Raw genomic sequence first — 25,644 nt, 5'->3', positions numbered from 1 at the left:
TGGCTGGTGATGCTTCCAGGAGACTTTGTACCAGGGAGAGTGGGTTTGGGCCCCCAGAAAAAGAGATTTGGGGAGCTGAGTAAAGGAAGAGCACCTTGTGACAGGGAAGGCAGAGAGCACATGGCTTATTTTTGGGGTTCCCAGCTTGGCTTTTGTACGCGGGCTTGTCGAGTTGAAAAATGGGAACCCTCCATGAGGTGGGCAGAGAGGGGATGTGCCACCAGAGACCAGCTCAGCCTCTCCATCACCCCAGTTTAGGACGCTGCTGGCACAGACCCAAAGCCTGTCAAGAGCCACGCAGCCTCATAAGCTAGAGAACTTGCAGGAACCGACAAAAAATGAGAATTTTCAAACATCAAATCACCCCAAAACCCCCCAATTACCTCTTGCTTCAGCCAGAAGTACAGCAAGCAGCACACTCACCCTCATCCATCCCCACTCCACGGAGATCACAGCGTCTACATTTGGACCCTTGGGACTGTGAATTCATTTCTCAATCAGTTCCTCTTAAATGGGTGGGAAGCAATTAGGCAAGGGGTGCAGCAAGGGTGTGAATGCTGCGCCAGGGAGCTGGCGAGCGCTCAGCACAGCTCTGCACTCCACACGCAGCCAGAGCAGGGAAACACAGAACTACTTTATAGTGGACAGGTAAATATTTAAATAGGATTTATTTCAGCCACTCTGCCTCACCCTCTGATAACCCGCTGACCCAGACAGAGCCCCAAAAACTGATTCAAAGCAAAAGGCTGTTTTAGCTCAAGATGGGAGGAAGCACCTTAACCCCTACCCAGGGCCAGAGATTTGGGACTGGGACAAGGAACCAGCCCAGCCACCCTGAAGAGGCTTTGCCCAGGAGCTGAGTGTGATCACTCAGCATCTTCGAGGGGTGCTTCTTACAGCCCCAAACCACCACCCCCTGGATATCAGCACCTGCAAGGAGGGATACTGCTCCATCCCCATGAACACCTCCCCCAGCCCCCAGGTCCATGGCCTTGCTCCTGGGGACACAAAGCACCCCAAAGTGTCAGCCTGTCTCTCTACAGCATCCTCTAAGCTACTCCAAATACCAGTGGCACTGCACAGACTGAAGCAGAAAGCAAAATCCATACTGGGAAGGGAGGTTCTGCGTTTAAATGCCCTTCCTAGCATCCCAGGGACAAGTGGGTTAGTAAAGAGGGGAGGACAGAAACCCTGTTGGCACACCCACAGCACGGGGTTGGGAGGAATGGTGCTTGCTGGAAGGTTTTCCACAGGTATCACAACGGCTCTCGGGCAGGGAGCACACGCTGGGGGTCCAGACTCAGCTTGGCACTCCCTGAACCAGACCCAGGCACAAACAGCGTTATGGGGAGGAGGAAGAAGAGGGAGACCCCAGTAACGTGTCCTGGCTCACAGACAAGCAACGCTGCATGCACCAGGGGCTGCCATTTGGGTTTTGGGGGAGTGTGGGGCCATGGGGACACGGGGCAGCACATGCAGACGAGCAAGCCATCAACCAGCACTAGGAGAAAATCACCCTCCTGCTGCTCTCCTCACCTGCAGCCCTGACAGGACACACCTTCCCTGCTGCTCTTCTGGTCTTGCAAAGCGCCAGCTCAAGCTGCCAAACAGGCAGCAAAGCTTCCACGCCCCACGGGGACAGTGCCACAGCAAAGCTGGACACGGGTGAGACCCCCCTGACATGTGAAAGCTGCATTCTGCAGCATCCACAGCAGCACCTCCCCACAGCAGAGACAATTCCACGTTATTTTTGAATGATGGTGTTTAAAATAATAAAGGACGCCTACGTGCCCAAGCGCATCGATGGCAGCCCAGCAGTTAAAAATAGCCCTTTCCAGGAGTGCCCTGCCAGCCTTGACCACAGGCACCCCTGGCCCTGAGGGACACACACGCTCTCTGCTCTGTCCACTGGCATCTCCACATCAGGTCCATGGCGCACCCAAACATGCAACTTGCTTGCAGCAAAAAAGGAAAAAAAAAAGGAAAAGAAAAACCCAAACGAGAAAAAATATATTCAAGGACTCTATGCTGTTAGGAGAGAGAGAAATAAATTGGGGGGGGAGATTTATTGGGGTTCAAGCCCCAACCTGAGCAGCTGATGTTCAGAGAGAACTGAGGTGAGGTGCAGAGTGGAACTAAGCCAGATGTGAAAATAGAGGAAATATTCACATTACAGCGGCGGTGCTGGAGCAGTCTTTGATCATGGAGAGCCTCGTGCAGGCAGCAATAGGGCTGGATTTCTGCAGGTGTAATTCCCACAGAGATAAAGACCTTGTTTTCCAATGAGCAGTGGTATTGTACATAAATTACAACAGAAAATGTGGGGAAACAAAGAAGTTTTCAAGGGAGCACATAATCGCCGGACGGGTGGCATGGGGAAAGCTGGTGGGCGGCCGTGGGAAGACGGCACCAGTGAGAAGTGGGGCTGATCTCACCCTTCCACCCTCCAAAGGAATAAACCTTTAGATAGGTGGGGGCAAAATGAGCCCACCCAACCAGTAAGTATTAGAGGGGCAGAGATGAAGGTGGGGGCAATGGATGCAGCAGGATGCAGCAAGGAGCCGAGGGAAGGGCACAGGAGGATGCTGCGTCTGTCCCAGAGCCAGGTCTTCACTCCGAGAGCTCATCTGGGAAGGGATGCATCAGGCAGATCAGCTCATGACACCACTCATGCTTGTCTCCCTTAAATGTTTTTTTTTTCTCCCCTCTCATTTTAAACAAACAAACAAACAAAAAACCCCAAAACAGCCTGACACTACTTCTGACAGGTGTAATAAATGTTTAATGTCCTGGTAAAGGTCACCACCCACTCGCCTCTGCCTGTGGATCTGCAGTAACAGCACCGGGGCACTCTGCTTGGGCTGTGCTGTTTCATAAGGGTCCTTCCCCAGCCTGGCATCTCCCAAGGAGCTGTAGGGCAGTGAACCCCAGCTTATCCTTCACCTTTGATGGGACAGGCTGCCCAAAGCAGCTGTGGCTGTCCCTGGACCCCTGGCAGTGTCCAAGACCAGGTTGGACACGGCTTGGAGTGACCTGGGACAGTGGAAGGTGTCCCTGCCCACAGCAGGGGCTGGAACAAGATGATTTTTAATGTTCCTTCCAACCCAGGCCATTCTATGACTCCATGATTCAAGATCCTGGATGAACTTCATCTGAGGGCATGGAGGTAAACACACTTTGGGGGACAAAAATACCAAACTCTAGCTGAGGGTAATACGCTGTAATTTCACGTAAAGGGTTTCTGGGAATTTTTCCCTAGAAAGACAAGATGAAATTACAGCCCAACTATTCCCCTAAAGGGTGCAGAGCAATTTATTTCCAGTGATCCTCTTCTAATGAAGCCAATTTTTAACCTTGTCAGAAGGTGCATGCAGGCTCGGGGCACTGATGCAGCTCCCTTCCCCCCACGCCTGCCTTTCCCAGGATGAAAACCTCCAACCTAAACCCCAACCAGGATGTTTATTTAAGACCCAAACCCCAAAGGCATTTTAAACAAGCAAAGATCCTCACACATTTTGCTGACCAAATGCAATCCTTCATGCCAGTGATTGCAAGTTTGCACCCAGTGGGGCGTGGGGGTCCCTGCTGCCACCAGGACGGTGTTGCCCCAGTGCTCGGGTGGGAGCAAGGATGATTCTGTGGGACCCAGGGACCTGGTGGCATCTCGTGGTGTCCTCACAGATCAGAGCATTCCCACACATCTGGGTCTCCACAGCTCAGCAACGTGGTGGCCCAGTTTTTGGGGAACTTGCCAATGACCCCACCATCACCCCAACAGCCTCACTCCAGCGCTCCAGCGGGAATTGGTCCTCACCAGTTGGAAGGGTTCAACAGCCCATTAACAGGGAAGAAGCCATAAGAAAAAGCCCTTTCTCCATCCATACCAGCCACTCGTGTTCCTCCTAGGACACATCTGACACCAGCCAGCAGGAAGTAGCAGGGGAGCAGCAGTGCAGCAGGCAGCTCCCACTGCTCCCTGCAGCAGCCCTTCAGCAGATGGTGGCTCCTAACATCATTATGTTTACCTAACAAGATTGCTTTATTGTAGCCCTCCAACAATAAAGCCACAGCATCTAAAAGCAGTGGCCAGTGCCTGGGCCTTGACAATCCTGGTGCCAAATACATATATATATATATATGCAATTTTAAATCTCTGTGTAAGTCATGATTTTAGAGGTCACAGTAATACACTAATTTTTTCTCCCCATACTAAAAGATGTGACTCACACGCAAGCAAAAAAGACATACAATTCAATGCTTTAAATTCTTTTTAAGTGCCGGGGTGGGGAGTTGCTGTAGCAATTTGGGTAATGCCACGGGCACACAGAGCTCAACCCCCAATCTACCCCGACCAGGACGCCAGAGACAGCGTTCCTCCTGGCAAGGACTGTCATTGCCTGTCTGCAAGCAAACAGGGGCCCAGCCTCCTAAATAATAATGCAATACAAATAATAAAAGATAATTCCCACATATTTAATCATTACCAGAGCTCTGGGAAGAAATGATAATCAGGCCCCTACTAATTAGGGAGACATAATCCTGCCTTTCCTACAGGTTTTTCCATCCCTGTCTCCTACGCTGCAGCGAAACAAGCAGAAATCCAGCCCGGTGGGAAGGAGGGCAGCTTTGGTGGGAGCCTCAAAGAGATCCCAAAGCCACAGTGGGCACAGCCCCATCCTACGAGGGGAGATGAGCCAAAATACCCATCCCACTGGACTCAGTATCCACCCTACCATGAATGCAACCCATCCTTTATGGTACCTCGTGTCAAAGTCCAAGCAGCAGCATCCGTCCAGGGAAAACCCTACGCTGGCCACCAGCGTCCCTTTGGGATCTCAGCCCTGCAGCAGGGTAGGGACCAGCAGCTTGTCCCAAGCCTCATCCAGAACCTTTCAGCACCCTGCAGCATTCCCCGACAGTGGGCAGGCAGGGCAGGGCAGCCCCTGCCCTACTGGCACTAGTCCTGGTGCCACCGTGCCACCGACGTGCCACGCGCGCTGCCTGGCGCTGAGCCCTTCCGAGGTGGACGGGGCTGGCACAAGGATTGCTGCTAATTAGCAGCAGGGCTGGGTTTGTCCCTTTCATCTGTGCATCCTGTCGGCGTGGGAGTTCTGCCCACCTCCAGGGAGCCACCTCCAGCGTGGTGCCATGGCCAGAGCCGTCCCCACTGCCCAGGGCCAATCCTCTGGTGCTGCTACCGGGCTGGAGCCCAGCCGCAAATGAGCAACCTGGCAGCCAGCGCCTCAAGGCGAGGTCACCTCTCAGGTGGCTTCCCAGGCAGGAGACACATCAACACAGGCACAGCTGGAGCTAAAGATGGAGCGTGATCTCTGCCAAAAACCGGGCACAGAGATGCACTCAGCCCTTTAAAGGTGTGTGAAGCATCTTCCAGCACCGCAACCAGACAAAACCACGGAGACCTTTCTCCCCCACTGCAGTGTTTTCATTTTCCAGTGCCATCTTGCTCTGGAAGACACCCACTCTATAAGTTATCCCTAAGCCAGACCAACAGCCTCTAAGCTCTTCCTAACAACAGCTACCTGCTGAAAAATTTTGAAGTTTTTTTGCCTTTTTGTTTTGTTTGGGTTTTTTTTAGCAAGGGACGCCAAGGGCTCCTATACAGCCATGCCACAGGCACGACCCATGGCTGGGATCCCATGTATCCATCCTGCCTCATCCAAGGATTTGAAGTGGGACTGAAGAGTCTGCTGCTGGCCATCAAAGCCCAGGCACCACGTTTTTCTGTCAGAAGCACAACGGTCTGTGCAACCTCTGTGCATCCATTGCAGGGGGAGGTTTCTCCTCCAGGGTACATCCAAGCCAAGCAGGATACACAACCCTGGCAGCGACCAGCACCCACACACATCACCAAAACGTTCAAGAAATTACCCCAAAATTAAAAATGGTTAAAAACATCCTGCCTACCGGTTTTCTTCCCAGCCATCTCCAGAGGGATCTACACCTCAAAGCACCCCCTGGGCTCCCAGGCTTTAGTCTGCCTGTGGGGCTGTGGGAACAGATCAACAACAGGTCTGTGGTGCCCACCACAAGCCTTTGCATCCACCTGGATGGCTCAGGGCACTGCCAGACCCCAGCACACCCCACAGGGGCTGTCACCCATGGGCAGGAGGTATCTGGGCTTGTCTCTTCAATCTCCTGGCTCAGAAGTCTCAGGCACGCAGGTGGGCATTAGATGACCACCATTTCCAGGACCCATCCTGGGTCCACACCAACCTTCCCACGGGCACTTGCTCCTTTTGATGTTAGAGATTGAAAGAAAATGAGGATGGACACCTCAGCCCTCATGAGAGAGGTGGAGGTTGGCTCTGAGGAGGGACAGGCTGGCAAAGGACGATGACATCCGCACGGCCGTGGGGCAGCAGTGATGCTCCTCGCTGGTCCCCATCTCATTCCACCGAGATTAATTATCTTCTAAAACCAGCTAGACCAGCACAGAGCAGAGACAAGACAAGCCAGAGAACTCCAACAGAAGCCGTTTGCACGGATGAATGTAAATGCTGCTCAGCACAGAGGAGGGGATCCACGCACCCAGTGCTTTTCTCCACAGCGTCCCACCTCAAGGGATGCTTCCCCTTGCTGCCACAGCAAGGAGAGCCTTGCTGTGCTCCAGGTAAGTTCCTAAGGTGGTGTTTGGCAGCAGCTCCTGGACCAGAATGGGACATGAGATGGTCCCACTCGCCCCAGCTGATTTGGGGGGTCTCTCTGGCAGAAACATCCCAGCCAGCTCACTGCTCTCGGGATTGAACCAAATTTAACCAAGGGGGCTGCACCAAGAAAATGAAGCATCAAAATGGCAAGACAGAAATCCTCACGGACATCACTCCTAAAGCCCACCTGGGGCTACTGCAGCTTCCTGAAGCTCTTGACTGCTTTTTAAAGACAACGTTTCAAGAAATGTAAACTGCACATGCCCTGTGAAGGGACAGGGCTGCCACAGGGCAGAGAAAAGTCCTGGGAAGCTTCACTCCAGTCTGCAAAGAGCTGCCACCTCCTCTGCAAACCTCCAGCTGGGGCTGCTCTCTACCCCCAGCCCCACTGCTCTGGCCACAATCCAGATGGACACCAGATGCCCTTCCCCATAACTTCCAGCTGGGCTCTTCCCAATGAATGAGACAATAAATATGTATTTAGCCCATGGAGAGCTATCTCCATCTCGAGAGGGGCTCCCAGTAGGTCCTTTCCTCTCCTCCTGCCTGTCCTGGAGAAGGTCTCTGGTGGTGGCAAACCTCTGCTCCCCCCTCAAAGCCCTGAAGAAGTTTTGTCATTACCAGTAAGGTGCTAACACAGCCACACACGGGGGCTGGAGGAGCAAAGCAAGAACAACAGCACAGCCCCTCGCCCGCTCATCATCCCCCTTCCCCTTCCCATCACATACCACTGGCACCTCAGCCCAGGCATTCTGGAGCAGCAGGATCCATTCACACATCTTCTTCCACACCTGCACTCACCACAGGCATCTGCAAATGGATGCTGGCAGCACACAGAACAACCATGCCCCGCCACCACTGCCCAAGATGGGTCACGCCACGCCAGGGGTCAGCCCTGCAGCAAACATCTGCCTGGAGTCCCCATGCATTCCTCCAGCCTGCCTGCTGGGGTGCTGCTGACAAAATTCCTGAAGGAAGCGCAGGGCATTGATAATTGCCAAAAAAAATCTGAGCTATTTCCTGTGGGAGAAGCAGATGGGAATCCCCCATTAACTCCAGTAGCCAGAGGTCGTGTTTTGCCCTGGGACTTTGGGGGTTTGGTATTTTTCTCCTTCCTTTAAGAAGATCACTCCAGTTATATGCAATGTACGCCACGTGGGACAGCCAGAGCTGTACCCTCTGTGCTGGCCCCAAAGCCCACCTTTCTTGTCCCCTCCTGCCCCATGCAACGACATGCAAGGTTCTTGTGAAAGGGCTGGGCTGCCAGTAAGGGCACTGTGTCTCGCCCAGGCACACAGAGCCAGGTTGCTAAACATGTCCTTGAGCAGCTTCCTGCTCACCTGCCCCAGCTTCTCATTAGCAAACCTGAAGGAGCAGCGAGCAGTGGCAGCACCAGCAGTTCCTCCAGAGGTGGGAAAGCACCGTCAGGAGGGACAGCAGAAGCAGGCAGCGGTGGCCACCACAGCACATCCCTGGCATCATTCCTTGGCTTCTGCAAGCACCACGTGAGGGCAGCTGCCCGATCCCTTCTCCTGTCCACAGAGTGGCGATACATCCCTGGCAGGCATCACCCCAAAAATGTGGCTTTGAGAGGCCATGCCAGCTTGGAGAGCCAGGGTGCACGGGAAAACCAGTGGCACAGCCCCAGAGCAGGGCACCCTGTCCCTAAGCGGCCAGCGGAGGTCACAGGGACTCCGGCTCTGCAAGGCTGAAGGGAAAAGAGCAGGGGACCCAGGGGTGCTCAACACAACCACGCTGCCCCGACACACGAGCCTGACACGCGACCCTGCTGACATTGCTCCGGTGGCAGCACGTGCTGCTGTGCCAGGGCTTGCTGCTCTGCCTGCAGGGGCTGCAGCACAGGCCTGGGACACGGCCTTCAGCACCCAGCCCCTGGGACACGGCCTTCAGCACCCAGCCCCTGGGCTCAGCAGGGTCAGGTCTCATCGGGGTGTCCGCTCTCCACGCTGCTTTCTCATTTCTGAACGACTGCTGCGGCAGTTCCCACCGAACTCAATTCTGTGGGATCACATGGGCAACAACCAGCTTAATGGGTCTGGATGCATTGCTGGGGACTCTGTGGAATTAAATAGTCCACGAGATTGTTCCCCAGCTGCAGCACTTCCGACAGCTCCTTCAGTGGGAGCAGCACGGAGAGCAGACACCCCGAAGCCGAGGGCTCCCGTTACGCAAGGCTACATGCTGATGTCCCCAGGCGGTTCCAGTGCCCACAGCCTGCACACTGACAGGTGACAGAAGTGGCAGCAGGCTGGGTGACCAACCCCAAAGTGCCCAGAGCACCCAGTCCCACGGCTCTGCCGTGGTGCTCAGTGGCACCATCACCTCCCGAAGTGCCCCAGCCCGGCAGTGCCCAGAGCCCACCACAAACACCCAGGATTACCTGCACAGCACCGCCGGGGCCAAGGCTCACTCCTGCACAAGACGCATTAATAGGATCACTCCAAGTTGCAGCTTATCCCAGATAAACCCACTGCCAGCCCCACAGGCTGGAAGGACAAGGGCACCTGCTCCTCAGGGAGCAACTTTCTCCCTGTCACAGTCATCCCTTGGCACTGAAAATCCTCCACTTGCCCCACAGAGGATGCCTGCTCCTTCAGGCCGTGGGCCACAGTGCCAAGGCCAGTGACCAGTCCAGCCGAAGCCCCAAGCACTTCATCAGCTCAACACCGTGTTTCTATTTCCAGCAGCACTGCTGCCAATCCCCACACCCGCTCTGCTTCCAGCTCCCCTTCCTGCCTGGCACGGTTCAAGGCAGCCAGGGCAGGTGGTGGTCCCAGAAGTGCCTTCAGGACATGGGACCCCACTGAGGGCCAGCCTGACACCCCCCATCCAACACTCCCAGCAAACCCCCAGCTCTACTGCTCCCGGCACCCCCCTCTGCAGCGCTATCACCCCCAGCTCCTACAGCCCTCCCAGCCTCACTGCTTCCTGGCATCCCTTCACACACCCCCATGGATCCCCCCAACCCCAAGGCCCATCATCACCCCCAGCATTCCTCCCACTAGCACTAATGACTCCCTAGTCCCAGTGAGCTCAACACCCCCATCAGCTCTAATATTCCCAGCATCTCCAAGCCCTACACATCTCGGATATCCTTCCCAACCCTAATACATCCAGAATTCCTCCCAAGCTCTTTTGCCCTGCAGCAACCCCCACCACTATCAGCTCCCAGGATTCCTATTGCCCTCCTGAGCCTGGCATTCCTCCCTCAGCATCCCTCCAGCCCTAATAACCCCATCATCCCCCCCAGCAACCCTATTGCTCCCCAGCATCCCCCGTGCCTTGATGCCACACTGCACCCCCACAGCCCTATCAACCCCCTCCAGCCCTAATGTCCCCCGGAACCCCCCAGCCCCACCACCCCCAGCACCCCTTAGCCCTAAAGAATCCCCCCGCCCTGCTGCCCCCCCCCAACCCCGCAGCCCGAGCATCTCCCCAGCAGCCCCACGGACATCCCCCGCGCCTTGACGCGGTTTAGCCCCCCGCAGCCCGATCGCCCCTACAGCGGTCCCGCCGCCCCTCCGCATCTCCCAGCACTCACCCTGAGCCCTGCGCTGCATCCCTCCGCACCACCCTCCCCCGGGATCCCTAACGCTCCCCTGCACACCTCCAGCCCTTACGCTCCCAATCATCCCCCGAATCTCGATACCCCCTCGCATCCCTCAGCCCTCCGCCCCCCACCCCAGCCCTACCGGCATTCCCCCAGCCCCAACACCGCGCTGCGCCCCATCGCACCTACCACCCGCACCCCCCCCGTCCGCCCCCCGGCCGCCGCTCCCCCAGGGCCGCGACCGGGGGTGGAGAGGGGACCCGGCAAGAGGGGAGGGGAGGGGAGGCCAAAACTTTTCCTTACCGCGGGCGGTTGGGGCGCGGCGCTGCTGCCTCCCCCGGCGAGGCTGCGCGGGAGCGGCGGGAGCGGCGGGGGCGGCGGGAGCGGGCGGGCGGGGGCCGGGATGGAGCCGCCTCCCGCCGCCTCCCGCCGCTTCCCGGGCGGAGCCGCTACGACCCGACAGGGGCCCGAAGGAACGAGAAGAAGCCCGGGGGGGGGGGCGTTGTTTTGGTTGGTTTTTTTTTTTTCTCCTCCCCCCCCCCCCGCCGCCCCAAATCGGGCAGGGAGAGCAGTTCTTTGTTCTGTAATCCCAGTAAAAGTGCCAGCCATTCGCCCCGCCGCTAATCCCAACCCCGCGCAACGGCCGCATCCATTGGCTGCCCTTTCCACACGGGATTAACCAGCCCGAAAACGGGGAGGGGGGGCTTGTGAAGGCGGGGGTGAGCTCCGCGAAGTCCTTTCACGCCGCGCCGGGGACGCGCTAAGACGCACCCCGGCCACGCGGGCGCGCCCCCGGCGCGGCTGGTCCGGGGGTGCCGCGGGGACGAGTCGCCACCTGTCGGTGCTGGCACGGCTGGGTTCCACATGGCACCGTGGGCATTGGCGCCTCTTGGCACGGCGGGATGCGTCGGGGCACGGCGTGGCGTGGGATCGTAGCGTCACGGCGTGGGTTGGGTTGGAAGGGACCTCACAGACTGTCCTGCTCCAGCCCCCCTGCAATGCGCAGGGACATCTTCCACTAGACCAGATCGCTCCAAGCCACCATCCAACCTGGCCTTGGGCGCTTCTAGGAATGGGGCAGCCACAGCTTCTCTGGGCACCCTGTGCCTCAACACCCTCACAGGGAAGAAATTTTTCCCTGCCGTCTGGCAATGTGAAGCCATCCCCCGTTGTCCTTTCTCTCCTGGCCTTTGTTCAAAATCCCTCTCCAGCTCTCATGGAGCCCCTTCAGGCACTGGAAGAGTCTCTAAGTTCTCTAGGGTCTCCCCAGAGCCTTCTCCAGGCTGAACAACCCCAGCTCTCTCAGTTTGTCTCCATTAGTGGAGGTGCTTCAGAGGCCCAGCTCAGCTCAGCTCGGCTCAGCTCAGCTCGGCTCAGCTCAGCTCGGCTCAGCTCAGTCTGTCCCTGCACATCCTGGCTTAGCACAGCATAGCTTGGGTGGGGAAAGGCACCCACCAGGAGTAAGCGACGCTTTTCTGAGTTCCTTGCTGCGCGTTGACAAACGGCAAATTGAAATGAATGAAAAACTACTAAAAATAACTTGACAATGCTTTAACCTCTGAAGTTTTAGAAGTACTGATGCTTTTCCCTGGAAGTATGTGTTAGGCAGCTGCTTCATTATCTGCCCTCTCCAGGGCCACGAGGAGAAGAAAACATTTTAAGAGGAAACACCCTCTTTGCCGTCTCTGGAGGAGCATTTTCTGTGCTGTCGAGCAACATGCAAGCACCCAGCACCTCATGTGTCACTCCTCATGTCATCAAATCCAGCAAACATTGCACTCTTAGCCACAGGCTGAGGGCTTCACAGGGGCCCAGCAAATCCCCATAGGTTTCTAGTAGGAATATTCAGGGCAAGGCAGCTCCCACTGGGATGGTCAGAGCAGTCCCTAACTCGTACCTGTGGTGCCTGGGACCACGAATGGTGCCTGAGAACACACTAGCTGACAAATTAAACGGCAGGTCTTACTGTGAGGAAAGAAACCAGGGCATCTTTTGGCTAATTAACTTTGAGCCAGCACCCCACCAGAAAAACAACCACCCACCAAAATTAATTTAACTAGGTCACCAAGAACAGTATGGGGGAGCTGCCTGCACAGAACAGGCAGATTTCCATGTCCTGCTTTTGCTGGTGCCCTGTCACTTCCCCGGTACACTGCCCGCCCAAGCCTGTGGCCCCTGAGTGGGGAAATCTGCATGATAATAAAAAGAAGGTGGAAAAAAAAGTGTATTTTGATGCAACATCCCTGTGCTGTGGTTGTGCACATCCCCTGCTCTGTGCCCTCAAAGCACCGTGGCTCCACAGTGACCATGGCAGCAGACAAAGGTTTGGGCAGCACTGAGCTCCTGCCTGCAGCCACCCTCGAGTCAGGGTAATGCCAGCATTTATAGGGAGCATTTAGGGATCAAAGGAACGTGATGGTGTCTGTGCTGGGAGAATGAAGTGTCTCCCAGCGTGTGTTCAACTCATCCCCACTGCAGATAGGCTGCAGGCAGCACTTTGGATCCAGTGAATGGGTGCTGCCCCTCAGACCTTGCCAAAAGAGAGAGTCCAAGGTTCTTTGGCCAAAGACAAGCAGCTGGCTTGCTCCAACAGCCCAGGGGACTTTTCTGCCCTTTGCCTTGTTGCAGCAGAGCTGGTGCCAAGTCTGGGACCCGAATGCTGAGCACTGGGGGACGGCTCTGTAACAGCTGGCTTTGGGGTCTCATTTTTCTCCTCACCATCGGAGACCATGAATGGAAATGAGGTTGGAGACCCATGGGTGCCACCTTTGGTCACCAGTGTATGAACAGGGAGCACAGCCCCAATAACTCCCAGCAGAGCCTGCCCCTACCGGCATTGGGATATGAGAGCGAGGGACAGGGAGAGGCCAAAATAATCCTGGGATTTAGAGAAGAAGCCTGGGAAGATGGTGGCAAGGAGAGCAGGACCACTTGAGGACATCTCCTGGGACTGTTGCTGGTTGGGGCTGTGGACTTCAGGGAGGAGGTGGAGCACCTGGTGGTACTACAGATGTTCCACAGATGTTCCACTGAAACTGAATCCACTCAGGTGAGCTCAGCCCCCACCCTCTGTGGATGCTGATGAAAAGGACACCTGGTCCAGCTGGGGGACAGATGGTATGGCTCCAACCTGCTCTTGCATCTCTTTCCCATCAAGGAAGAAACCTGTCACAACAGGGTGAAAATGGGGGCAGGATGTTTAATTTGGGGACCAAAAGAATGATCCGCACAAAGCCGTCCAGTGCGACAGGGATGGTTTAATCTGCTCCATCTCAGCGATAAAGAACTTCCTTGTCACAGTGCCAGCAAAAGAAAAGGCAACATCACCAGGAAACAATCCTATCTGCAGAACTCTTTTTTTTATATAATTTGTTAATTAATGACTGCTGGGCATCACAAGGATTGTTGTTTTCTCTGATATGCTGATTTCTTCTGTCTCAGTGGAATTGGAGATCACAAAAATATAATTAAAAAAAAAAAGAGAGAGAGAGAGAAAAGCTGCTTCTTCAGAAGAGGGAACAGGGGAAAAGTTTTAGTAAAGTCAGGAGAAATTTAATTGAAAGAATGAGTATATTTCTTCTTCCTGAAGGGGTATTGTGTTCTTTTGCTGTAGCAAATTGCTGGTTAAAGCGACCAAGACAAAACAAAATGGTTTTTAAATTATAGATCAAAGAGCAGGACGGTTCTGGAAGCCTACCTCCAACTCATATTCCCAGGCAGGTCTCTGGTGATCAGTGTGGCTGCAGGGGGCTGGCATCACCCAGAGCAGGGCTGGGAGAAGCAAAAACCACATGAGGAAAAGCCTAGAGGAGAAAATACTGGGATCTGCATAACTGGGTGAGAGGCTTTGAGGTTTGTGGAGGGGGAAAGAGCTTCTCCAGCCATCATTTTCACTTGGAAGAGCAAGATTTTGCACTCAGAAATTGACCACCAAGTCTGAGGCTGTATTTGTAGCAAGTCCATCCTGTCCCAAACTAGCTCCTACCAGGAGAGCCATGCTTCAAGGCAGCCCAGTGTAGTGTTAATTCCTCTGCAAGGTATATGCTACTGAGTAGAAACCAGCAAGGATTCCCTGCAAAACCCAAGGTAATATTGGTTGGTCCCAAATATATTTGTAGAAAGACCAAAAAAATGCCCACCCTGTCTCCATTCCCTGCCCACTGGGGCTCAGTGGTGGCTTACAGTGACGATTTGCTCTGCCTCCTGCACCTCACCCACCTCATTGCCCACCAAGTGCCTGCAGCCCTGCTCTTTTTTCAAGCTGTACTGCTCAAAGAATTTGCTCCGGTGCAACAGAAAAAACCCTTTTCTTGCTCTCTTGTAGTCCAGTGAATTATTTCCATGCTGCTCAGAGGCAGTGAAGTGCTACTGAACCAGAGCCTCTGAACAGTGTCCTGGAGAGCAGAGCAGGCGGGTTTCCACGTTCTGACTTCCCCCCATCGTTCTGACCCTCATGTCACCTGGCAGGAGCAAAAGACCCTTTCCTAAGCTGGTGCCACTGGGGCTGGGTTTGGCTCAGGAGTTCAGGGATTGGAGAATCCTGCGCACACCCACCCTAGTACCAGCAAAATCCCAGGGGGACCCAACAACCCCAGCCTTGGTTCTGCGTTCCCCTCTGCAGACTTGAGGCATCGTAAAGGGACAGGTGAGGGCCAGCCCATGGAAATCCCGCTCTGAGGTGGAAGGGAGGCATCAGGGTTATCCACACACGGGGTTTTGGCTGAGCATCACCTCCTCCTGACAGCAGGGGTCTAGGGATGTGCCTCCCCAAGGTCAGGCTGTTATTCATCCATTTTTAATGAAACCCGCAGCTGAGGTTACAGCCTCAGCCTTTGAAATCACTGCAGAATTTCGCAGTGTGGCTCCAGCTTTGCCTCTTGCCACCTTTCCCGTGGGACTGCAGCCCCAGCAAAGCTCCTTGCTCTCCCCTTCAAGGCTGCTTTCAGCCCTTGATGGCAACCCGCTGGCACTCGACCTGGCTGAGCCACCACCACTGAAGGCCCTGTGCCCTCTCCATCCACCTGCCCCCATGCTGGCAATGAGCCAGGGGCGTTAGTTCTCTGCAGGCCTGGGGTCTTGGTGCTGGTACCCCCGTGGTGCTGCTGGCCTGGCACAGCCCCCTCAGGGCAGCTTGGGGCACCCACCTGCTCGTGCCCTTGCAGCAATGGTGCCAAGGGCAGGAGGCTTTGACAATTCCCCCTGCGTTCACACGGTGCGAAAGTAAACTCAACAATGTTATCCACTGATCTGGTAATTAATACCACGGATTCTTTTTATTGGAATAAGCAAGGGCCAGAACATGCTGGGGGTTTTAATTAAGAGATGGGCTGGAGAAGCGCTTTCTCCCAGTTTGCCCTGGAAGGGTTTGTGCTGGGTGGAGGGTTGAGGTCTGAGGTCCGGGGTGTCCAGTGCCCCAGGTTGGGTGCCTCTGGAGTGTGCCCAGCCCTGCACCCACCGTACCAACCCACACATCTGCTCTACCTACCCGTGCTCTACATCTAAGTGCCGTGCCAGACCCCACTGGGTCTTTTTTTAAGTGAAATGCTCTCAAGATCTTTAAATATTAGGCATGGAATATTTCCCCTGTGCTGTGCTGTGCTCTGCAGCACCCACCCAGGGCAGGGGGCAGGCAGGAATGCTCTACCCAGCAGAACCAAGGATGCCAGGGTCGTTTTGCTCCAAAACTGCTGTATCTGTAGTTGATCCCGCTGCTATTTTTAATACAGATGCCTTATTGAGATTCAAATGAATGTTTCAAATCCTTGCTCCTTTGCATAATTCTTTTTAATTAACACTTCAAAGCTTTGAACACAAGATCCATACTATTTCCCTAACGAAGTTGACTGAGGCTCCTTTCCCCCTAAGCTTCCTCGACATATTTCTGAGGGATAAAGTTGGGTTTGGGGCTGTCTCCTGTGTCCCCTCTGCAGGGGCATGGTGGCATTTGGGATCAGCCTCTGCAGAATCAGGAGCTAAAGGAGCGGAGGGTGTCAATGGCTGCAGTGGCTGCCATCACTCACCCCTGCAGCTTGACATACACTGGGCAGCCAAAGGCCTGAGCTTGGCACAGAAATCAGGGTATTTGAGGTGAAAATGGTCAGGCTCACTGCTTCACCATTCCCTGCCCCAGCACCAACTGGTGCTCTAACCCATTTTCACCCACATCCAATAAAACCTCCTTAAAAAGAGCATCCCATCTCCAGGGTCACCTTTTGGTCACATTTTCAACCTTCCTGGCACTCAAAAAACCCAGCGTCACCTTTCTTCCTTCTTAAATTGTACTAGGAAAATAGACCTGGAATTACAATTGCATTCACTAGGAAGAACTGTAGCTTTTTCTCAGCTAAGCCAAGAGCTGGGAATGATAAAAAGTCCCAAGTAGGTAACAGAGACATAGGCACAAAAGTAACAGGCCAGGTCTCCACCCCACCTTCTCCCTCATTGCCATACCCTTCACAGGCTCTCCCTTTCTGGAGTGGGAGCATCCTCACTTTGCAGGATTGGGAGTCCAAAGAGCACCATGGTTCAACACACAGGAAAATAAGCTTCAGCTTTAATTTCTGCAAGTGCAGAAATGATTAGACACAACAAATGGTATAATTAGCAGGAATTAATAAGAGACTGTCCCTGACATGCAAAGGAAGTGGGCCTTTGTTCGTCTACAAAAGACATTAATTTGCAAATACTCTCAATAATAATTTTTTGTTATTTAGACTGATATTTTGAAAGTCTCCAATAAAATGAGAAATCTGGACTAAGCATTCCAGTTGCCTTCCCAAGTGCAGGAATCCAGCTTTGATGTTCTTCTTGATAACATCTTTTTAGAGCCTTGACTGCATCAAATTAAATTCTGATTACCCTGATAGTGCTGTACGACTTCCAAACGTATTCAGGTAACTTTGTTCTGGAATGAAATAAGCTGTTTTGACAAGGATGCTTGCTAGGCAGGAAAGAGATGGAGAGGAAAGAGCCCTGCCAAGGAAGAAGCACATCCCCAGCCTCAGTTTCAGCCCTGGGGCTGCTGGGCTGTGGTGCCCCAGCAAGCCAGGTCACTGCCACTGGGAGGTGTAGCAGGAAGGGGGGACACAGGCAGAGTCTGCAAAAGCCAAATGACACTTTTGGTGCTTCACAAATCTCCCAGCACCAGAGCCCTGGACCATTTACCTTTTCCAGAGGGGACATCCCAAAGGGACATGCCCTCGGGTGGTGGGTCCTCAGAGCATGGACCATGGCTGGCACAGGACATGCTGTTAGTGCAGGACAGACACATCCATGCAGGGATATCACCTCCATGTGCAGGAAGGGCACTTCATGTCTCTTCCCTGCCTCAGTCCTGGTAAAGTCAGCCTTAAATCACTGGTCTGACTGTGGGCACAGCATCCCAAGGATGTCCAGGTGATGCCCAAGGTGCAGGCTGGGATCCCTGTGCGATCCTCACCCAGTGCATTAGCGGTAGTGCTGTTCCCTGGCCCAAGCTTCACTCCATGGCTGGATGTTAGGATGAAAACAAAGTGCAAATATTATTGTTGGCAGAGATTATCAGCTCCCCCACTGTGATTTCAGCATCTTTAAACTTCATGTTTTATTAATCCTCACTATACAATTAACGGCATCAAAATGTGATGTCTGCAAACAAAGGGATGCACTGCAGCATTATCTCTGTGAAATAGAGGACTTGGGCACTTGGCTGTAAATATGCACGTTAAGGCATTATATAGTGGGGCTACACAAAAGATGGAGCTGAAGTCACCTGCCCTGAGCAGGGATGTGGTTCTCATGGCCTTTGCTTCCTGACCGTGCATATTCCCCCCCAGGGGAGGGCTGGCTGGATGGAAAACTCTTTTTTCTTCCAGCTGTACCGGATAATGCCTCCTGTCCCCAAAACCTGCCTTGTCCGATTAAGTGTTCCTGTAGGAGTTTTGGCTGTAAAAGGGGACTTCTACCTGGTGTGAGCACAGCTCAACAGCTGCTGCTGGAGCTGTCCTGTTGGGGCTCTGGATGCTGTAGATTATTCTCTGGCAACAAGTTGCCTACATGGAGGGGAAACACAGAAGAGTCAGTAGAACATAGCATCTTTGCCAATAAGGTTCTCAAATGCTGAAAAGAGGTTTAAACTCAGCACAGCTGGGCAGGCAGACAGTGCTGGGGCCAGCCCCCAACCACAAGCAGCCCTAGCGTTTAGGGATCACCGTGGCCCCTACCCAGGGAATCCTCACAGCCTGTATGATGTGGAAATGGGATCACAGCATTCAGCCAGGTGCACTTGCTGGCAGTGTAACCACACCTGGATTGGGCTCTGTAACCTTGCCCTCAGTAGTATTTATATCAATACCATTATGTGTGACAGTCCCTCCATCTGTCATGCTGCCACGGTTGGTCACAGTGTCACTTGCTGTATCTGATTGTGATTCTGTAAATAGAAATGTATCTGTGAATGTGTCACAAGGGAATTATTACAAGAAGTCGTTGTGGGGCTAACTAAAATCATTTTATTAATGACCAAACAATGATCTAATGGTAATTAATCAATGACTGAATGAAAATCAGAGAGTAATCAAATAGTGAGTAATCAAGGCTTGAATATTTCTTATACAGGGATTTGACCATGATTTGAAGATTACTTAAATTATAGTGTAGACAATTATTTAAATTATTATTTACATGAAGATTTAGACAATGATTTAGTGCTCAAGTGCTCTGCTATTTACTCCACTTGTCATAATGAAGCAATAGCTGGTTATGTGGAAGTCTCACTAGCACACAATAGACTTTTAAGCCTCATGTACAATGTTCCTCACATCTTTATAGCTCCTAGGTGCTGAGGAAAGGTCTCTCTGCCTCGAGGAGCCACCTTGACTGCTGGGTCTGCTCAAGGGACACCACTGCCATGCAGCCTGCCACTGTACAGGACAGCTCAATGGGCTTGTGGGGCCTGCAGGCGTCTCTAGGATAGAGTGAGGGACTCAGGGTCAGTCCCCCTTTGGGGTGTGTGCATGTGTGCTGCTACAGCAGTTTTAGTTCTGTCTTGTCCCGTCTCAGGCTGGTGGTGTTGTCTCCTCATGAGAGATGACCAAGATTCTCTATCTGAGTACAAGGACCTTGATGAGCTGAGTTCTGCAAATACTTGTTAGAAGGTGGCTGCCCCAAGGAGTAAGGAGTGGTGGTGGGGCTGAGGGATGGAATGACACTGCCTTCTATATCCCAAACTTGACCACCTCCCTCAACAAGCTCCTGCACCTCTTGGAGTATGGGGCAGAGGGCAGCTGCGACAAGGAGGAAGTAGCAGCAGGGGATGCAGACACTGGTAGATTTAGAAAACACCCTCCCTGATACCCCTGATGACTATGACAGCATCACATCGAGGGTCTGGTTCTTCAGTATGACTCTGTGTGAAGGGAGGTTATTCTCACCTTCACCAGACAGAAATGTTGCATGTTGTAACAGCTGACAAAAGTGTGAATAAAGGTCATGTGTGGGGAGAGAGAGCCAGAAAATGGTGAACACCTGATGCTGACAGAACACCTGTAAATGCTACTGTGAGCTGGTATTTGTGATTGTTTGAAATCCCTCCTACAAGGAAGATGTGCCTGTCCCAATGTACTCTTTATTAGAATTGTGGCATTTTGGACATCTACATTTTTGCTGTATTCCCTAGAAAACATTTATTTGGAACTTCGTTATGATGTAATATTTGCTCCACTGCAATGAGGAGCACTAATTTTTCTCCATCTGCTGGTTTTTTGCAGATGTTAGAAGCCTCAGAATACCAGAATGGGTAAGGCTGGAAAGGACCATAGCAGGTCATCTGGTCCAGCTTCCTGGCTCAGGACAGGACATCCTTGGTACAACCCATCAGTTGGGGGTATGGTGTTCTTTTTAAGTTCTTGTCAGGCTGAACAAAGACACCAGACATGTCAGGGATCTTTTGCATTTTATTTAACAGCACCCATAACTCCAGCAACCAGCCCACAGTTTAGACTCAAAAGGTGTTGGCTAAGAAGCTCTTCCATTTTAGAATCACTTCCACAAGTGGGGGCTGACAAACCCTTAATTTTGTACAGAACGCTTCAACAAATTCACCATTCCCTCAACAAACTCCTCAAAGGTGCTGCCTAGCAAGCCACAACACACTGCTACTCAAAGGTGCTGGTTCACCACCCATAAGAGTTCCACAATCTCCCCACTCCCACAACAAAGTTCAGGATGTGGGAGAATATGATAGCTGTGCTCTCCCAGGTGGGGAAATAAAGGCACAGGATAGAGACAGAGGCAGGGAAAAGAACATCACCAGTCTGCAGACCTTGCATGGGTCCTGCCACATGGCGTGTCCAGATCTGGGGTTGAGAGACAAAGAAGAGACAGAGGAGAGGAACGAGTGAGACAGGGCAAATGGGGTGGGGGAAAGATCCACTTCCTTTTATAATTCACCTGGGTGCATGCCTCTTATGCACACTAGGTTTTTCATGCTGTTGTTTCCATGCATGTACAGCCATTCTCTGGGTTGTGACTTTGGAGTGGGGACTGAGCATGACTCTCAAGGCAGAGCAGGAAGCTGGCTCAAGACAGCGCTGCCCCACCTCTGCAGGATCCTCACTTCTCATCAGAACTTTCCTGTTTTAGCAGTCAGAATATTTGAGATAAAACATGTTCAGGCCTGGTCCTCCACAGTCCTGGAGCACATTGCTTAGGATTGCATCCTGATGGTTCTGGAATATTTCCAGTGAGGGAGACTCCACACCCTCTTCTGTGCGACCTGTTCGGTGCTTGGTCACTCACACAGTAAAGAAGTTCTGCCTCATGTGCAGGTGTAACTTCATGTGCATTGATTTCTGCCCATTGCCTTTTTTTCTTATTGCTCGGCACCGCTGAGCAGAGGCAGACTCCATCCATCCTCTACCCTTATGAAGAAAAACCTGCTCAAGATTAATTTCCTCCTCACCATTTTCTTTTTAAGTGGCTGTTTTCCAATGCCATTTACAGACAGAATTGTGTTAAATTCCTGTTGTCAATACATAGATTTCAATGGAAGAGTCTATTTCACAGCAGTAAAGTAAATGAATCCAAACAGAAAGGAAGGGGGAAAACCCCCAAAGCTACCATCACTGCGGCCAAAAGTATGAGAGGTGCCCTCATGCATTTTTGTTTCAAATGACAAGTAGCTTTGAAATAAACTAATGGCAAAAGCTTTTAAAGTTTTTATAGAGGGGAAAGGGCTTGCTCCTGACGCCATTTCTTTATGTTTGAGATGTCATCAAAAGTATGTATTCTATCACCAGCTGTTAAAACCACATTGAGCAGTGTTCTTTAGCTCCTCCAGGACCCATCCTCCCTGCAGGGGATATCTGCTGTTAATGGGCCATCGAGGCTCACTGCATGGCTGAGACAATTAAATCACCCATTGGGAGATGCTCCACCCAGGGGAGGAGCCCAGCATTCCTACCTGGGTAAAACCTGGGATTCAGAACACCAGGAACAAACAGCCTGTGTGCACTGGATTGCCAGAGGAAGAGTGGGCTCACCTCACCACCACTGGACCTTCAGAGGAAAACTACACCCTTGTACAGGATCATCCCTGCTCCAACAGAACTTCATCTGTCATTCCAGGAGGACTGCAGCCATGATTTAATCAGACTGCTACCGGCACCCTGACCGACAGGCTGCCGGGTTATATTCCGACCCTGTCAAGTGTTTTCTTTTAGTTTGCTTTTTTTGTACTACTACATTTTTATTTTAATTTTCCTAGTAAAGAACTATAATTCCTATATCTTTGCCTGAGAACCCGTTAATTTCAAAATTCTGATAATTTGGAAGGAGGGGGTTTACTTTCTCCATTTCAAGGAAGGCTCCTGCCTTCCTTAGCAGACACCTGTCTTTCCAAGACACTCGTGTGTCTTTTTATAGTTTGTAAAACAGTGTCTCTTAGTCAAGGATATGTCTTTTATCTCTTCCCACATTTGCTCTCCAGACTAAGATGTTGATTCTTAGCTTAGGCCTGAGCCCTTTTGGCACCAGAGGTGACCCCTCGCTGGCCCTTTCATCCCCTGGATAATCTCTTCTATATGCACCAGCCATCTGTGGTAGAGAGGAGCAGGGGGCAGACATCCGACCACAGTCAGCAAGGAGCAAAGAACACCCCTGCTTTTCTCCAGAGACCTCCTAAGCAGGTGATGCTCTGCCAGCAGTCCCAGAGCACTCCCTGCTAAGGCTGCGCTGCCTTTTGACCACTGTGCTTACTTTGCAAGGAAAGAACCTCACCCTTAAAGAGACTGCATTCAGTTCATGACATTTTCTGATTCAAGGGGGATTTTAAAACAAAATGATAGAAAGAAAGGAAAAATCCAGCCCTAAGATTTAGTGAAGAAATCCAGGACCTCAAAGATACGGAGTGTAATTGTTCTTCCTTACCTCTTATAAATTTAAATTAGACTTGATATCAAAACAGTTTAAGTACAGTGCCACAAGAGGAGTAAAAGGCAGCACATTCCTTTAGAAACCGTGCAGTCTTGTACACCCGCTGACCTAACAGAGTTACATGTGCAAAAGTCAGTATTATATAATTAGGTCCTTGATGTTTTGTCTTTAAATATGTGTGTCTCATTAACTTTAATACTCCAAGCTCAAATCCATTGTACTGGCAATCACAAAAGGCTGTATTACCATCTGCAAACTGGGCAGGTTTTAAAAGCAGTTTGCCCAGATGCACATTGTTATAATTTCTTTGACTAAAGCTGCTCTTTGAAAAATCTTGGCAAACTTAAGCTTATACCAGAAAAGTACTGACCATGAACAGGACCATAATCTATTCTCAACATTAATGCACAATGTATTTGCCACACCTTTGTAATCTTTCCAGTACATCCTGCTGTTGCTGCCATTTCATTCATAAATCAGTTCATTGATGCTTAACTTGTATGACAAATTATCAGTAGCTTTCTTGTAATGATGGAGTCAAAATGAGTTAAATTCTGTTGTATCTGAAACCTTTGAAGGGTCATTCTCAACTTTGAATCTAGTCATGGGAGAAAAAGTGAACTTAGAGCTATCTGGCTGTTACTGTTAACTTCCACTCTCTTTTGTCTGCCAACAATTGATGCTTTCTCCCTGCTGCTGTGCAAGTTACTCACACCTAAGAGTATTGGTGCCTACAGGGAGCCTGTGCTTAAAGTAATCATGTGCACAAATTGAACCAAATATTTGCTTTTACCAGAGGTTAATCAATATATATGTTGCCTAGGCAAAATAATTTAGCGTATTTAATTTCATATATCACTGACTGGGAGTTGTAATTTGTGTTTGTCTGTATACCAAACCACTGTCTCTTGACAAAATTCAGGAATTTTCATACAACATTGGCAGATTTTGTGACACAGATTTTTTTTGCTCTTTATCTTCAGACCAACTGTTGCAAAAATGTTGTTTGCTTGCCTTTAACACTAACAAACTCTTCTTCTGTGTCATAGCCTTATTCTTGGTGCACGTAATGTTTTTAATCGATAGATTAAGACATGCGGTGAAGGCAGTCGTTACTTCTACTTCTTCTTACTAAGGCAAGAAGATCATTAATGGAAATAAGCAATAAATCAAACAGGTGACAAGAAGATCATGGTGCAATAACTCAAACAATCAGTTCTATTAATCAATGTGAACTCTGAGCAGTAGTGTTAGCTTTAAGGATTTTTACACAAGAAGCAGCTAACTGTGATTAGTAATTCTGAATATGTTGTTTATATCATAACATGAATACACAGAGTTTTTATAAAGGGATTTAGCCATAAGATATTATTTAATGTTACTTATAGGCTTTCTTTGGTTGCTTGTAGGTTGTTCATGTTAAGAAACTTTCTCAACAGATATTAATAGAGGTTTGTTTGTAGGTTATGTTAGAGAAACCCTTCCAGTCAAGGTCTTGGCTCTGGCCAAGCCCTGGCCTTGGCTGGCAGGGGAAGTATGCCATCAGACCCAGGTGTTTCTGCACTAAAAATGTAATCAAGTCACTGTGACTTGCTGGTTTGGTCTTATAACCACTGGACCCTCTTTTGAGGTAAACTTGGAAACCATATCTGGGAAAGGTCCTCCAGGTCCTTGCTGTGAAATGAGACACCCCAGGGATTGTAGGCTCTGGGTGAGTATTTAGGCAGCTGACTGTTTTATTGGATGTATTGTTTTACTGTTCATAGTGAGAGAAGTGCCTGTTATCAAAACACAAAGCAGGGGGAATATGGCTCCTCAAGAATATTTTGTCTTCTCAAAGTTAAGGGTAGGGACCAGTGGTTGAGTGATGATATTTTTCAAATAACAGGAGTCAATATGAAGTTAGCTTAGAGAGGAGATCTGTAGAGAGATGGGCCCCTTGCAAATAAAGAAAGAGGAATTTTCCTCAGCGTCACCTAAGCCTTTGCCAGACAGGGCAGTTCCAACACATTTCTGTGTTCTTGTGAGGTTTGTCATCAGTCTTCCATGTAATTTTCCTCCCTCAAGTCTTGATGTTGTCATAGATATTTTAGCCTGAAGAGCCTATCTTTCAGCTCTGGTGTGATCACCAGGGTTTCAATCCTACCTATTCACTGGCACAGCTGCCCTTGCGTGCCTCTGAGTTTATCATGTGTGGGTCTTGCATCCTGGACGTTTTTTGGTCAGTCACCTTTTGTGACATCATTTCAAACTTCAGCAGCAAGCAGCAGAGGTGTTCTCTAAGGATCCCTTTGTACTGCCTGGTAGTCATTCTCTGATTCCCTATGCATCTCAAGCTTCTCAAACATCTTTATTTACAATTTTGACACTGACTGTTTGTAACAAGCAGTTATGTTTCACTGTTAAGTGCTAGTACTGCTACAGAGCCCTTTTTCCTTCAGCACCATAGACCTGTGCATCATCTTGCACAACGAATTCTGGGTCCACAAGGTGAAACCACTGGGCAGTTTCAGCCTGTGTTTATGCTATGGAGTTTCTGTCCATCGACTTCTGCGTTGCAGGGCTCCATCAATGACTGCCATTGATGTCACTGTGGCTGTTTTTGCCCTGGGAGTACATCACAGGCCTTAGGTGCCATCAGCTGGGTCTCAGGTGTCTGTACTCATCAGCATAAAGCCACACGTGTCTGTTTTCGTGCATTGCACACATGCATGTGCCTCACATGCCTGAGTTTTCTGCACAGTTTACCTTATCAGGATTGTTCCAGGCTGCATTGGTAGCTGCAGTCTCGAACTATGTACTTTCCTGGATTGAATTTATTCTAGCATTTTCACATTTTTCCTTTTTGAGTGAAAACCAGAAAGATTTGGTTAAAGCATTCCTTTACGGCAGCACTGAGAGCTGGGGACATATTGAGAATTTATTTGCCATGAACACGTCTGATGAAACATGATTTCCAAGGTTTTAAATACACTGTAACACTTAAGATGCCCT

General features: G+C 51.0%; 1 protein-coding gene across 9 annotated transcripts in view; it reads right to left on the bottom strand.

Annotated features, from left to right (window-relative positions):
• Positions 1–10,606, bottom strand: part of GTF2IRD1 (GTF2I repeat domain containing 1) — a 68,945-nt gene extending 58,339 nt beyond the window's left edge. For 7 of the 9 annotated variants that reach the window (XM_040082666.2, XM_040082671.2, XM_040082669.2 and 4 more), the window contains exon 1: positions 10,543–10,606. The gene's annotated coding sequence lies outside the window, so the exon portion shown is untranslated. Of the gene's footprint in view, positions 1–9,069; positions 9,102–9,193; positions 9,278–10,424; positions 10,479–10,542 lie in introns of those variants that run through there. The other 2 variants (XM_058423037.1, XM_040082675.2) reach the window with 2 other exon arrangements.
• Positions 10,607–25,644: the final 15,038 nt, after the last annotated feature.

The sequence above is a fragment of the Hirundo rustica genome, chromosome 19 (genome assembly GCF_015227805.2).
Source record: "Hirundo rustica isolate bHirRus1 chromosome 19, bHirRus1.pri.v3, whole genome shotgun sequence".
In the NCBI taxonomy this organism is placed as follows: Eukaryota; Metazoa; Chordata; class Aves; order Passeriformes; family Hirundinidae; genus Hirundo; species Hirundo rustica.
Note: the sequence above shows the minus strand (reverse complement) of the source record. Positions and strands in the feature narration are given on the sequence as shown.